Genomic DNA, 14,751 nt, shown 5'->3' with positions numbered 1-14,751 from the left:
CATTTTGCTGGAGATTTGAGGCATTTTGCATTTTGTGTGAGCAATTGTGGGTTTTGTGTGTGGAGTTTTGAAAAATAGACACAGAGTTTTGAAAACGTGTGTAAACAATTGTAAAAAACTGTAACTAACTGTTAACATGCAGCTTGTAAGTGTTACAGTTTTTTACAATTGTTTACACACGTTTTCAAAACTCTGTGTCTATTTTTCAAAACTCCACACACAAAACCCACAACTGCTCACACAAAATGCAAAATGCCTCAAATCTCCAGCAAAATGACACACAACATTCAAAATGTCAAAAACACATGTTTACAGTTTTTTTCAACTGCTTACACACTAAATCTTTGCTTGTCACACAATTTTCTAAACATGTCCTCCAAACATCATAACCCGACACCAAATCTGCAAAACCATACACTAATTCTCAGTGTTTGACTCAGTTTTCAATTGACTACAACACATTTTGCAAAACACCACACACAATTTTCTACCTAACACACAAAAATCTAACAGGAAGTAACTTGATTTCGTTCTTCAAACACAACCCATCAAAATGCCACACTAAATCACCAGTGCTTCACTCTTTCTCTTCACATGTGCAAACACTCTTTACTTTACTGAACACCATCCAATCATTGCCTTAGTATAGGTCTATGAATAGATATACTCTCTATATAGGTATAGACCCTTTCAATCTGCTCCTAGAGGATTTCCGGTTGAAATATTCAGAACCAATGCAGATACTTGAAAATTACAGTAATCGGACTTTAGCTTACAGTAATGTTCTACAAAAAGTTGACTTTACTGTATGTAAAATGTGTCTTTTTACTCTATTTTTGTTTGTCCCCATGTTACAGTACCATTAGCTCAATACATTTTTCTGTGCCTCAAGAAATGCCTTAGGAACGCTGTAGAATTGTTTGTTTCTGCAGTTGAAAGGGTCTATAGGCCTATGAATACATACTGTACACGACACCCCCCCCCCTCCCACACCCACCCACACACACACACACACACACACACTTGTCTTTAGAAAAAAACAAAATCAGTGTTTTCAAAACTCTATGTACATCTGGTGGTGACTGTATTCTTCAGCAAATTATTTGGGAAAAATCACTATTTTTGGTTTCAATATTGCTTGCATTTTTACTGTGTATTTCAACTTCTTTGAAAAACACAGTAAAAATGTTGATACCGTAACTTTCACTCTTGTATGGAAATACATATAGAAAGCCTAAGACAGAAGAGCTTTAGGTTTTGAGCAACAGTGTGTATATGATGTATCCAAAATGTCATATTATGACAAAAGTGTTTGTAATGTGAGGCGAATGTTTGCTTTAAACATGTGTTTTTGACATTTTGAATGTTGTGTTTCATTTTGCTGGAGATTTGAGGCATTTTGCATTTTGTGTGAGCAGTTGTGGGTTTTGTGTGTGGAGTTTTGAAAAATAGACACAGAGTTTTGAAAACGTGTGTAAACAATTGTAAAAAACTGTAACATGGGCGTATATTTTTCACTTATGTTAACCTGTGTTAACTTTGACTAACAGTTCAATATATACATAGAAATCTGGCATCAGTTTCAGCGGCTCGTAGTGTAGTGGTATAGACGATGTAGAAGCTAATCCAATCAACTTTCTTGTCCATGCGTGGTTCGAATCCCAGCTAGATCGCTAGTTTTATTTTTTTCCATTCATTCAGTATGTGTCATATTTGTGGATAATGCTTAAACGGACATGTATTAGACATACACTGGTGATGTTTTCAGCGATATCCGTTATAATGTCTCACTTGCAAACACTTCGTGAAAATGTAGCCTAATATAAACCTGCACTATCGGAGGCAGAGCAGATTAAGAAGTAGGCAGGGTCTTGTTGAATATTCACTGATTTTATGCAAATATCACCAGTTAAACTGCTCACCATCTAAACTGGAACACCGGTCTGGCTTGCGTGCTTTGTTAGCTCTAGAATCCGGGAGATTTTATGTAATTTGCGGGCGTCAGGATATCAATATGTGAGAGACTCCCTAAACTTCGGGAGACTTGGGATGTCTAGCTAGACAGCACGTTGTCGCCAGCAAAGAATGTACAACGTACCTTAATGTTGTCATGTTTAGCTGACACAAACTCAAAATAATGACTGTATAGATAAAACGTGCATCTCTTTCCTCCCTCCATTGTTGTTTACGTTTGTGTCACTGCGTGGTTTTACACGTGAGTTGTCCTCATGCTGAAAAGGTTGGCATAGCCTACATGACTTTAATCCCCGAGACAAGAAGAAAGCAAAGAATATATATTTTTACTAAGGAAAATTACAAAAATAGTAACGCACAGTGATTTAGATAAGTAACTTTAATCTGATTACTGGTTTGTAAATAGTAGCGCGTTAGATTACTCGTTACCGAAAAAAGTGGTTACGCGTTACCAGAGAATGTCTAATAAGTAGATAGTAAATAATCCGTAGACGGGCTCTGGCGTTACTAAGTAACGCGTTACTGGTATCACTGGTCATATCTAGTGTAAAATGTAGCTCAAATGAAATAATATTAATACAGTTTTTTACAATTGTTTACACACGTTTTCAAAACTCTGTGTCTATTTTTCAAAACTCCACACACAAAACCCACAACTGCTCACACAAAATGCAAAATGCCCCAAATCTCCAGCAAAATGACACACAACATTCAAAATGTCAAAAACACATGTTTAAAGCAAACATTCGCCTCACATTACAAACACTTTTGTCATAATATGACATTTTGGATACATCATGTACACACTGTTGCTCAAAACCTAAAGCTCTTCTGTCTTAGGCTTTCTATATGTATTTCCATACAGGAGTGAAAGTTACGGTATCAACAAAGAGAAGTTGAAATACACAGTAAAAATGCAAGCAATATTGAAACCAAAAATAGTGATTTTTCCCAAATAATTTGCTGTTGTGAATACAGTACAGCAAACAAGAAAAAAAGCAAAGAAGAATACAGTGACCACCAGATGTACATGGAGTTTTGAAAACACTGATTTTGTTTTTTTCTAAAGACAAGTGTGTGTGTGTGTGTTGGGGGGGGGGGGGGGTCGTGTACAGTATGTATTCATAGGCCTATAGACCCTTTCAACTGCAGAAACAAACAATTCTACAGTAAGTGTTCCTAAGGCATTTCTGGAGGCACAGAAACATGTATTGAGCTAATGGTATACTGTAACATGGGGACAAACAAAAATAGAGTAAAAAGACAAATTTTACATAAAGTCAACTTTGTAGAACATTACTGTAAGCTAAAGTCCGATTACTGTAATTTTCAAAGTATCTGCATTGGTTCTGAATATTTCAACCAGAAATCCTCTAGGAGCAGATTGAAAGGTTCTATACCTATATAGAGAGTATATCTATTCATAGACCTATACTAAGGCAATGATTGGATGGTGTTCAGTAAAGTAAAGAGTGTTTGCACATGTGAAGAGAAAGAGTGAAGCACTGGTGATTTAGTGTGGCATTTTAATGGGTTGTGTTTGAAGAACGAAATCAAGTTACTTCCTGTTTGATTTTTGTGTGTTAGGTAGAAAATTGTGTGTGGTGTTTTGCAAAATGTGTTTTAGTCAATTGAAAACTGAGTCAAACACTGAGAATTAGTGTATGGTTTTGCAGATTTGGTGTCGGGTTATGATGTTTAGAGGACATGTTTAGAGAATTGTGTGACAAGAAAAGATTTAGTGTGTAAGCAGTTGAAAAAAACTGTAAAAAGACTTTTCCCAAAAGCATTCCCAAAAGTATTAGCAGGGAGTCCCAATATTTTATTCAAAAATGTGAACTCTGAACTCTGTGTCTTTGCATACACAGCTCAAGTTGTGAACAAGCAATATCCTACAAATAATTTAAAGTTCTCAAACTATGAGAGTTTTGTGAAGTGCTGGCAAAAACATCTGAAATGACCACCATTCTAACTTTCACTCACCTGATGAGAACTTTGGAACGAGTGAATAAAAATAGAAATAATTATCCCAGTAAGTCCCAGAAATATGACTTGAATAGAAGTTAGTTAGTTATTAACAATTAATTGATAAACTTCTAGGATACTTTGAGCACTGATGCAGTCAGCATAGGCCTCTTATATTGATTGCAGGTAGGCCTACATTTCATTCCGTTTTCAATGGCAAACGCGAAACAGCGCCAAAACAACCACCGGTGGACAAAAAGAGTATTACATGTGTACTGTTAACACTCGCCATAGAGAATGAATGGGGGAAATTACGGAGTTTATAGTTTGACGATGTCGTACTCCCGTGCGGGCCAGATGCTATATACCACGGACATGTTTTGTGGGGCCACCCAAAATGAGGTGGCGGGCCGTAGTTTGGGGACCACTGATCTAAAACAACTGGTTACCTTGGGCTGCTACGGTCGTCAGTGCACTGTGCACAGTAGGCCTATGCTACTCTTTGTGGTTGATCAACTAAAAATAAAAGATGTATTTGGTGATGACGTTATTGTAGGCCTAGTAGACCTAAATTCTGAGAAATTAAATGGTACGAGAGAAGATACGATCTACATAGCGCACCAGACCGCGATGTCTTCAAGGGTTGAATGGAGTTTGCAAAAAGTAGCGTATTTTTCAAGTCAATAAACATTCTTAATTTTCGAATGTCTTTGTCAGGGAACATTTGACTTTTCAAAACCATAGGCCTGGTATTTATGGTTCTGGGAACCATAAATTGTTAGCTGGGTAGTCGCTCAGATAAGATAAAGGCAATACCATTTGTGTCACCTAATGCAAGACAAAATGTTGCCACGGTGTTGCTTGCGTGGTGATTTGTGAGGTGATTTGATGACTGTGTTTAGAGAATTGGAGTAGCTCAAAGAGATAATGTGCTAAATAGGTCAGTCTGGTTCATAGGTGTGCGTATTTATTGCAGGTTCGAATCCAGTTTAATGCTATAAAGTGTGGAAAATCATAGCCTTTATTTTACATGTATTTTGTACGAGTGGTTGTAGTGTAATGATCATGGGATAGATATGAAATGCGACTTCAAATCCGTCTAAAACAACTTGTTTGTGAATGTTTGACAACCCCTGCAGCTGTACTATAGCCAGTAGGCCTAATGAACGGCTTCAGTTTGAGGGCAAGGGGTAACTTAGGTGGGATACCTCCAGTGGGTGGATCCGGGCCCTTAGCGTCAAGAATGTAAGGATACACACGAGAAGGATGAGCAAATCAATACCACCTTACCACCCTCAAAACAGCCCTAGTTGTTGCCTCTCAGTTGAGGTGACATCCATTGGGGAGGGGATGATAATTTGGGCTGACTTTGGTTTGGCCACCTCGCACCTGCTGCCAACACTGCTGGGGACCTTGATTGCTGCCTCCGCTGCATACTTCCAGACCGACGCACCTGATACAGATTGGTGGTCCAGAGAAGCCAGCTTGTCTCTTCCGGGGCTCTGCTTATTGGTCTTTCCTGCTTGGCCCTGCTTGTAGGACTTAGCAGAGTAGAGACGGTGAGACCTCTCGGCCACCTGATTGATGGACTTCTTGGCCACCAGAGGGATAGATTTCTCGGTCGCCTGCTTGGGGGACTGGGGAGGGGTGTGCCTCAACTGGCTTCCTGGAGGTACGGATCCCTGTGCAGCACCTGTTTTGGGCCTCCGTAAACCAATCATGCTGAAGGGCCTCATCCGGAGTCATACGCTTAGTTGGGTCCCAGCTACATAAGGTAGTGATGTGTCAAAGAATCCATATGTGAGCATAATTAGAAACAATAAAATGCCACCATATCCCTCTCAGTCTACTCTGTGTTGCCCTCTGTTGCCCTATGTTTACCGTCTCATTTTGGATTCTATGTTTTGTACTGCACTGATACATATGCAAGGCAGCCTCTGATGAAGTCCAGAAATAGTGGATCAGAGGTCTTCAGAATGCTGGCCAGATCTTTGGAGGCAGTTTTTCTGGTGTTACCCTTGCTATTGGTGTAAGGCCTTGGTTTGCCATTTGGCTCTGGAGGAGAAAAGGCTCATAGTTTACATGGGGACAAACTCTCACAGGGCCATCTTCTCCTTAGGTCATGTCCTGTAACATGACTGCACCTGATATCAGGAACTCACCAAAAAACTTTTTCGTCCTAGGCGCAGTCTGAAGCATCTCCTCCGGAGGCACTCCCAGCACCTGAGGCACAAACACACCTCAAAGATCATGACATGCAACTGCAGCACTCATTCACAAAATGGAGAACCTGTGTTAGATACACATTACAATTGCTGTTAGACAGTACCTCCATGATGAGGGCAAGCTGGTCCTTCTCATTCTCGCCAGGAAAGAGTGGCACAGCTCCGCAATGATGCAGCCAAGGCTCCACATATCAATCTCTATGCCATAGCTGCAGCCCAGGATGATCTCAGGGGAGCGGTAGAAGCGGCTCTGGATGTAAGAGTACACTGCGGACAAAAAGGCCCAGAGGTAAGTGGTGAGATGAGAGGGAGACTAGACTGTGGGGATGATGAAGAGGACGAACAGGGAAGGGCTGTGTCTCACACACCTCTCTCATGATTGAAGCAACTAGATCCAAAATCGATCACTTTGATGTTCTGCGAGCCGTTCTGGGTGACAACGATGTTCTCCTGCAACAAACACCCATCAATTCAGCATTGAGATCATGAACAGTAATGGCAGGACATTCTGCATCATGCAAACATTTTTTTCAAGCAGATGGATGGGAAGCAATGATAGCATACTGGCTTTAGGTCACAGTGGATTATCTTCTCATGAAGAAGCATCTGCAGGCACTTAAGGATGGAGTGAGTGAAGCGATGCACTGTGGCTTGGCTGAAGCCCTTATAGCGGTTCTTCTTCATAGTCTCATGGAGGTTATCTCTGAAATCATGAAAAAAAACAAGTGACTCTTTAGATGTACAGTATATAGTCACATCACATGTGCTAAGTGCTCTAATAAAACAACAATAACACATCATCAATATCCATTTAGCCAATGTATTTTGTTTTTCCTCTAGACCACTAAAGCTAAGTGAATTTTTTAAAAATGTCGCATTACATTACAGTAATCAAGTACCAAATCTGGCATACATTTTGCCGTTGATTATTTTGACCTTATTCTGGAAGCTTAATCATCTTCGGTCACCATCTTTCTAACATGTGGTAAACTAATGAGTTTTCTTAGATTAATTTCCCAGCCGTCCACTAGCCTTACCCCTGGAGCTCAAAGGTGATGCATAGGTGATCACGGAACATAAAGTACTCCTTCATGTGGATGACATTGAAGTGGTTGTTCCGATCTTTCTTGCGCAACAGATCCAAGATCTTGAGCTCCACCAGGCCTTGTTGCTTGAATCTGTGCCCAAAGCACATGAATTAATAACATAATAGAAATATGTATTTATATGAATATGTATTTATAGAAATGTGTATAAGTATATACATTCATGGAGTCTTTTTTACCTTCTTTTGTTGCGAAGAATCTTAAGAGCAACCAGTTCTTTGGTCTCTTTTGGTCTACATTTCAGGACTTGGCCAAATGATCCTGTAACCCACCTTAAAGTTTGGTTACTAAGACCATAACTTTAGCTTTAGAATGGTTTGAGTACAATACATTGTGAGGAGGTGATCTTCCCCCTCCTCACTGCCACGCTGTGAACTCTTGATAGAGTAGCGTTTTGCGAGGTTACTCACAGCAGGTACCCTTGTTACGTTGCGCAAGCAAAGCGCAACGGGGATTTCGTATTCACATTCATAATTACGCACACTCGCATACACTCACACACATACACGTACGGACTTTGATGGACATTGTAATGCTTGTGGACAATGTTTGTATGTTTGCTGGGAACTTGGGCAACATGCCAGGACTGGGGAAAAGTTTGTGGACTTGTAGGGGGGAAGCGGGGGAATGTTTGTCCGGGCGGCGCCATTGCAACCGCGACAGTAAAACGCGACATTAAAACGCACTCATTTATCATTTCTCCCTTCTGCCACAGAGTAATTTACATACCATCTTTGACACGTAGTGAGGGCCCTACTTAGTGGGGGGCCTTAAGCACATAAATAGGTTGTTTCGCGCAATTTCTTCTAAAAGCGCCAAATTTGACACAGATGTAGCTCAAGTTATACTGAAATGATTTAGCTAGGGCGCCGGAGCCAGAGACCCTCAGGGTCAAGATGGCAGCCAATCCAATATGGCTGCTCCCCGAAAAGGGTTCCGACTAGATTTTTAACCACATGAGCTACAAAAACAAACTTGATGTCTTTTTCAACTTAATTGATCATGGGAAACACATAGGAATGTTTATATTTATGACCCAGTATATCTGGACAGCTTAATCCTCCAATTCCAATATGGCCCCTGTCCAAAAAATCAGTTTTGACTGTAGTTATACCCCATTGTTTGCGCCAATTTATCTACAAGCACCAAATTTGGCACAGATGTAGCTCAGGTCATACTGAAATGATTTAGCTAGGGCGCCACAGCCAGCGACCCTTGGGGCCAAGATGGCAGCCAAATCCAATATGGCCGCTGCCCAAAAAGTGTTCCGACTATAACTTTTGAACCACATGAGCTGCAAATACAAACTTGATGTCTTTTTCAGCTTAATTGATCATGGGAAACACATATAAATGTTCATCTTTATGACCCAGTATATCTGGACCCTTTAATCCTCCAATTCCAATATGGCCTTACACCCCATTGTTTTCGCCAATTTATCTACAAGCACAAAATTTGGCATGGATGCAGCTGAGGGCATACTGAAATGATTTAGTGAGGATGCCAGAGCCAGTGGCCCCTGGGACCAAGATGGCTGCCAAATCCAATATGGCCGCCACCTGAAAAGGGATTACTGTAGGCTGCATATTTTGAACCAGATGAGATACAAATGTAAAATTAAAAAAATATTTCACCTTTTCTGGCTATGGGAAACACAAAATATTTATGATTGGGTATATGTGGACCCTCAAAGTCCCCAAATGCAATCTGGTGACTGTCCGAAAAAGGATTTTGACTACAACTTTTGAACCGAATAAGCTACAGATGAAAACTATTTTTTTTACCATGACCACACATTAAATGACCTAAGCTTTCTCAAAAAATAGAGTCTGCTCTGACCCTTCTTTGGAGCAGCCGTGGCCTACTGGTTAGCGTTTCGGACTTGTAACCGGAGGGTTGCCGGTACGAACACCGACCAGTAGGAACAACTGAAGTGCCCTTGAGCAAGGCACCTTACCCCTCACTGCTCCTCGAGCGCCGCTGTAGCAGGCAGCTCACTGCGTCGGGATTAGTGTGTGCTTCACCTCATTGTGTGTTCACTTTGTGCTGAGTGTGTTTCCCTAATTCACGGATTGGGTTAAATGCAGAGTCAAATTTCCCTCACGGGATCAAAAGAGTATATATACTTATGTATACAGCCTAAGTGTTGTACCTCCAATCCAGTTTATTGTCTATAAGAACCCGCACATATTTGTAGTTCTCAACAACTTCCTCACCCAGTAATGAAATGGTATTTAGCTCAGGCCTGGCCCTACGAAAGTCCACCACAATTTCCCTTGTATTAGCCACATTCAAGACAAGGTGGTTGTTTCTGCACTATGTCACAAAGTGGTCCACCAGTTGCCTGTACTCCGTCTCCTTACCATCACTGACACACCCCACAACTGCAGTCTGTGAACTGTCTGAGAACTTCTGCAGGTGACATGACTCAGAGTTGTACTGGAAGTCTGAGGTGTACAGTGTGAAAAGAAAAGGAGACAACACAGTCCCTTTTGGTGCTCCTATGTGACTGACTACCTGTTCAGACACACACCCTTTCATTCTCACAACCTGTGGTCTGTCAGTCAGGTAATAAGTAATCCATGAAGTTGTGGAGGTGTCTACTTGCATCCTTCAAAGCTTGTCACGTAGCAGCATAGTCTGTATGGTGTTAAAAGCACTTGAGAAATCAAAGAACATGATCCTCACAATACTGCCAGCCCCTGTCAAGGTGAGAGTGTGTTCTATGAAGCAGGTAGATTAAGGCATCCTCCACACCCACCTCTGGACGGTAGTAGTCACCTGTGGTCTCAGAAGATGACCAACAACAGTGTTTAGCCAACTACTTCCTTTCCTACCAACTTCCTTCCAAACCAGGTGTACTTTTTTCCATAAGTGTTTTGTTCTTATGACTACAATTGTGAGAGAGATCATGAGAATGAGAATTCATGAAAGAGCAAACAGTTATTGTGTGCACATCCCACCTTCTGGCAGGTGCAGGACAAATTAAAATGTACTCAATTGAAAAAATATAATGTCCGCAACACTGCTTTTGACTCCCATATATTTAATGCACAACAGGCAACGTTTCGACCCTGCTGGGTCTTCTTCAGGCAAAAATTCATGAGAGAGACCATGAGAATTCTGTTGTTGTTTTATGTTATTGCTGGTTTTTTTTTATATGCTAAGCAAACCTTTGAAAAGTTTTGGACAAATTGACTATCTATTATTCTCTTAGATAGTCTATTCTATTCTCTTATTCTTTTAACAATTTGACATACTATAAATATTGCCTTGCAATAATAATTGTATCTTATTCTTTCTTATATGATTACATTTCGAAATGTATTCACCTGTGGTACACTGAAAGCATTTCACTTTTATAAGGAAATTAATCCACATTGATAATAACCTTCAAAGCTGTGGTAAAAAAAGATTTTCAACCAAAGTCTTGAAAAGAATACAGGTTCCAGACTGACACAAGCATACATATAAATATGCCAATGGACTTCCTGTGGTCAATAAACTAAAAATAAACACAACATCCTCATTTGTAGCGCATTTGGTTCAAAATTTGAAGCCAAAACCCTTTTTCGGACAGCCATATTGAATTTAGGGAATTTGGCGGGTCCTGATATACCCAATCATAAATATAAGTATTCCTATGGGTTTCCAATCATCAAAAAAGGTAAAATAGACATCAAGTTTGCATTTGTATCTCATCTGGCTCCAAAGCTATAGCCGAATCCCTTTCAGGCGACAACCATATTGGATTTGGCTGCCATGTTGGTCTCAGGGACCACTGGCTCGGGCGGCCTGGCTAAATCATTTCATTATGCCCTCAGCTGCATCCGTGCCAAATTTGGTGCTTGTAGATTAATTTGCACAAACAATGGGGTGTAAGGCCCCATACTGCAGCCAAAACTGCTTTTTTGGACAGCGGCCATATTAGAATTGGAGGAATAAGGGGTCCAGATGCACCGGGTCATAAATATTAACATTCCTATGTATTCCCCATGATCAATTAAGCTGAAAAAGATATCAAGTTTGTATTTGTAACTCATGTAGTTCAAAAGTTATAGCTGGAACCCTTTTCGCGCAGCGGCCATATTGGATTTGGCCGCCATCTTGGCCCCAAGGGTCGCTGACTCCGGCGCCCTAGCTAAATCATTTCAGTATGACCTAAGCTACATTTGTACCAAATTTAGCGCTTTTAGATGAATTTGCGCGAAAATGTGCTTAAGGCCCCCCACTAACTGCCATGTCTCATTTTCCACACATTTTCCACCGTTAATTTCCCCATAGCTGCGAACACAAGCATACCCAACTTACCTGTCTGCCACTTCCAGCTCAACTGCCCATGCGAAGCGCGCTGGGAGAGGAGGGTTTTCTCTCCAGCCTCGGAGCTGTGGGAGCGTGCATTGTGAACATTGGGGGGGGATGGCGTGCATTTAGCCATGATATGAATGTTTATTGCCTTGTTGTTATGTTGTTATGAATGTATATTGGTGGTGGATAATCGCGATTATGTATATTTTCATTTAGAGGGATTTATTGTTTGTGTAAATACTTTTGTGTGATATACTTACCTGTACAGGGGAAATGGGGTGAGCCACTTGGCTCTGATTGGTATCAATTTGGAAGGGAGGGGTTTCCTTGTTAAAAGGGAGCCTCATTTCTGTTCGGGAGAGCGATGGGGTAAGAGCTAAATGCTGATGTGCTGTAATTGCAAATGCTCTGCTGACTTGTGTTTTGACTGGCTAGAAGATATGGTTGTTTTTGCTTGTGCCAAACCGGAAGCTACAAGCTAATAGCTAATAGCCAAGTATTTTTGTTGGACATTTACTTAATTTGGATCTTTGGTTATTTTTGGATTATTTTGGAATTTTCATGTAATTTTGGGAGTACATTTGGCATTTCACCCCGTGTGGGCCTTCATGGAACTGCACCTTTTTCAAGAATAAACCACAGCCTATTCTTGTACATTTGGCCTCGTGAGCCTCCTTCCACCTCCAAGTGTCCAGCCTTGCCTCACCCGCACCCAGGGTACCGCAAGCCCATTCACATACCTATTTTAATATATAAATATGAATAAATAGAATAAATATAAATAAATAGCAAAAATTTGAGTTTACATGATTATATGTATTTATTTTTGGTCTGCTTGTTGGGCAGCCGTAGCCTACTGGTTAGTGCTTCGGACTTGTAACCAGAGGGTTGCCGGTTTCACTAATTCACGGATTGGGATAAATGCAGAGACCAAATTCCCCTCACGGGATCAAAAGAGTATATATACTTATACTTATACTTAAAGTGCGTATTCTAAAAGACTTTTATTGTGGTATAGTCTCCTAGGTGACAGTGTTTGTTTTTTCACTCTCGAGACTCCACTTGAATGAAATTGATTAGACGTTACTGATAATCTTTTTAAGAAAAATAATACTAACTTTATCTAACTCTAATCTAACTTTTTCTAAATCTATCTATCGTATTGAATCATCTTACCTTTCCTTATACCTATTTTTCTACGGATTGTTGAAGACCTGTGTTGTTTGAATCTCGAACTCCGATTGTTTTTTTTATGTACACTGGAACACTGGATGGCGAGTCAGTCCCCTTGGATCGATTGAACCCTTTCATACTGGATAACCAACCCCTTGAACTGCCCTTCCATACTGAATAACCAACCCCTTGAACTCGACCCCTTGAATCTGTTCCCTGGATACAGATAAGCCTTCACACATACACTGACGTTGTACACTGACACCACCTTACCCGGGTATTTCTTTTCTTTTGGACATTTGAGTTTTTAACTATTGATTTGATACTTTACATTTTTTAAGAGCTCTTTTATTATTTTATAGGGTTTTGCATTTACTTACTATTTTTTTTTACTAATATTTCCTCTTCTTTTCTCTTAGAGAAAAGATATTCTTGCATTTAATAAACCTGCATTATTTATTTATACCATTTTACATACTGGTGTCCTTGTCAATTTACTCCCTTAATGCCGAACCTAGAACTGGCCTACACCTAACCGTAACCCATAGAAGCACCTCCTTTTTACTTTAAAGTACAATTTATTATTAAGCAGAGCAGAGGGGTGCTACAATCCCTTTCCAATTACCTCCAGAACTTCATAGCGGTATTGAAGGTGGTCATGCAAAACCTTGAATATCCATAAAGAAAAAAAAATATTTCATGACAATGCACACTTCAGTATTCGGTTATGATGCAATAATAGGCTGATAATTCTCTTTCCGGGTCCAACGGCTTTCAGAGCCGCTCGTTTTTCTCTATAGACAGTAAAATAAAATAAAAATTCCGCTATTCAGAGTAACCTTTAATAAAATTGTCATCCTACTAATTACTAATAAAATCCTATTTTTCGTGGAAGCCTGGACGTCACCCTTGATTATATCATCTGGCTGCACAGCTACAGCAATTACTCTGTTAAAGTTAAGCCATTTTGTCATGTGTGCCTGTGAACGCTCCTGTGGTGTACAGGCGCAGGGAACAGAGTGGCAAGACAAAGGAGGGTTTGAAGCATCTAGTCTGCTTATCCAGTTGACTGGTGCCCAGGTGAAAGGCAGGTAGGGTTACCTGGAGTGAGAAAGGGATCGGGACAAAGGCATAGAGGTCCAGCACTGACAGGTGCCGTTATCTGTATTTGTGTGTGTGTGTGTGTGTATGGTGGTAAGGGGTGGGTTACTGGGTTTGGTTGGGTCATGGGCAGAGACACCAGTTCTCAGGTAAATTCCTGCTGGAAGGGTCTACCAGATACCATGCGTATACCAGATTTCTGGGGTTTGCTCGATCGAAGCCGTTCCCCAGATGTCACATGCAAGCCAGTCCCTGAAGTCCCAGCGTGGGGTTTGGGACCCGGAGGACACTCATCCGGCTGTAAAAAAACGATTTTCACATCATCACTTTCCTAAAACACAGACTTTCAGCACTGTCCTCACCTCTAAATATTCAACCCCGGCCAATAAGGGACTGGTCGTTTTTTATTTAAGTGCTTTCCAGAGGAGCTTTGGTATCTTTAGTCATATAATACTTGACCCTCCCTTCGCCAGCAATAATATTTCTATAACCCTCCAAAAGAATTGGGGGGAAAAGCATGACCCTCCCCAACTATTTTTTGATGCCTTCTGTACTGATCTGCACTTGGCAGATATACAGATAGCCATGTTTTTTTACAATAATGACACACATGATTTAACCTCTGCTTTCTCATCTTACACATCACACTCCACCAAGATGGTGGCCATTTCAGTAGATTAACTCATTAACACTGTTGTGGAAACACAATAAGCATGGAAACTAAATGCACACTTTCTGCATTACTTCAAATGCTAAGTTACTCCTCTAGTAAACTAGTATTCACATGAAATAAAACATTAAGACCATTCAACAAAAGCACAATAACAAATTCAACACATAAACTGGTTGCTATGGACTAGTCACTGGGTCATTCCACGTCAATTCAACCAGAGCCCACG

The 14,751-nt window shown here is 40.6% G+C and overlaps 1 pseudogene; it reads right to left on the bottom strand.

Moving 5' to 3' along the window:
• Positions 1 to 5,234: 5,234 nt before the first annotated feature.
• Positions 5,235 to 13,979, bottom strand: LOC143102837 (dual specificity tyrosine-phosphorylation-regulated kinase 4-like; annotated as a pseudogene).
• Between the last annotated feature and the right edge of the window lie 772 nt (positions 13,980 to 14,751).

This window comes from Alosa pseudoharengus, unplaced genomic scaffold (assembly GCF_046254945.1).
Source record: "Alosa pseudoharengus isolate Yale_2024_CS ecotype anadromous, Long Island Sound unplaced genomic scaffold, YU_APseudo_1.1 YU_APseudo_1.1_scf_4, whole genome shotgun sequence".
Taxonomy (NCBI): Eukaryota; Metazoa; Chordata; class Actinopteri; order Clupeiformes; family Clupeidae; genus Alosa; species Alosa pseudoharengus.
The sequence above is the reverse complement of the archived record's forward strand: the minus strand, read 5'-3'. Positions and strand labels throughout refer to the sequence as shown.